The sequence below is a fragment of the Psammomys obesus genome, unplaced genomic scaffold, assembly GCF_907164565.1.
Source record: "Psammomys obesus unplaced genomic scaffold, mPsaObe1.curated_primary_1811, whole genome shotgun sequence".
Taxonomy (NCBI): Eukaryota; Metazoa; Chordata; class Mammalia; order Rodentia; family Muridae; genus Psammomys; species Psammomys obesus.
This window is the reverse complement of record NW_026589447.1, coordinates 5,409,913-5,411,269: the sequence shown is the minus strand read 5'-3', so window position 1 is coordinate 5,411,269 and position 1,357 is coordinate 5,409,913.

Sequence of the window (1,357 nt, the reverse complement as noted above, 5' to 3'; positions counted from 1 at the left end):
TGTCTTGTCCCTGATTTCAGTGGGATTGCTTTAAGTTTCTCTCCGTTTAGTTTGGTGTTGGCTATTGGCTTGCTGTAAATCACCTTTACTATGTTTAGATATGTGCCTTGTATCCCTGATCTCTCCAGTACTTTAAACATGAATGGATGTTGGATTTTGTCAAATGCTTTTTCAGCATCCAGGGAGATTATCATGTGTTTTTTTTTTCTTTCAGTTTGTTAATATGGTGGATCACATTGATGGATTTCCGTATATTGAACCACCCCTGCATACCTGGGATGAAGCCTACTTGGTCATAGTGGATAATATCTTTGATGTGTTCTTGGATCCGGTTTGCAAGTATTTTGTTAAGTATTTTTGCATCAATGTTCATAAGGGAGATTGGCCTGAAATTCTCTTTCTTTGTTGAGTCTTTGTGAGGTTTAGGTACCAAGGTGATTGTGGCTTTATAGAATGAGTTTGGTAATGTTCCTTCTGTTTCTATTTTGTGGAATAGTTTGAAGAGAATTGGAGTTAGCTCTTCTTTGAAAGTCTGGTAAAATTCTGCGTTGAAGCCATCTGGTCCTGGGCTTTTTTTGGATGGGAGACTTTTGATGACCGCTTCTATTTCTTTGGAAAATATAGGACTCTTTATTTGATTTACCTGGTCCTGGTTCAGCTATGGTAAGTCAATTCGATCAAGAAAATTGTCCATTTCATTTAGATTTTCAAATTTTGTGGCATATAGACTTTTGAAGTAAGTCCTAATGATTTGGATTTCCTCAGTGTCGGTAGTTATGCCCCCCTTTTCATTTCTGATTTTGTTGATTTGGGTGATGTCTCTTTGCCTTTTAGTTAGCTTGGCTAAGGGTTTGTCGATCTTGTTGATTTTCTCAAAGAACCAGCTCTTGGTTTCATTGATTCTTTGAATTGTTTTATTTGTTTCTAATTGATTGATTTTAGCCCTGAGTTTGATTATTTCCAGCCGTCTACTCCTTCCTGCTTCTTCTTTTTCTAGAGTTTTTAAGTGCTTGAATGAGCTGTCTCAATTTTCTTCTTGAAGGCACTTAGTGCTATGAACTTTCCTCTTAGCACTGCTTTCATTGTGTCCCACAAGTTTGGGTATGTTGTATCTTCATTTTCATTGAATTCTAGGAAGACTTTACTTTCTTTCTTTATTTCTTCCCTGACCCAGCTGTCATTTAGTAACAAGTTGTTCAGTTTCCATGTGTGTGTAGGCTTTTTGCTATTTCTGTTATTGTTGAAGTCCAGCTTTATTCCATGGTGATCAGACAGGATACAAGGGATTATTTCAATCTTCTTGTATCTGATGAGGCTTGCTTTGTGACCAACTATATGGTCTATTTTGGAGAAGGTT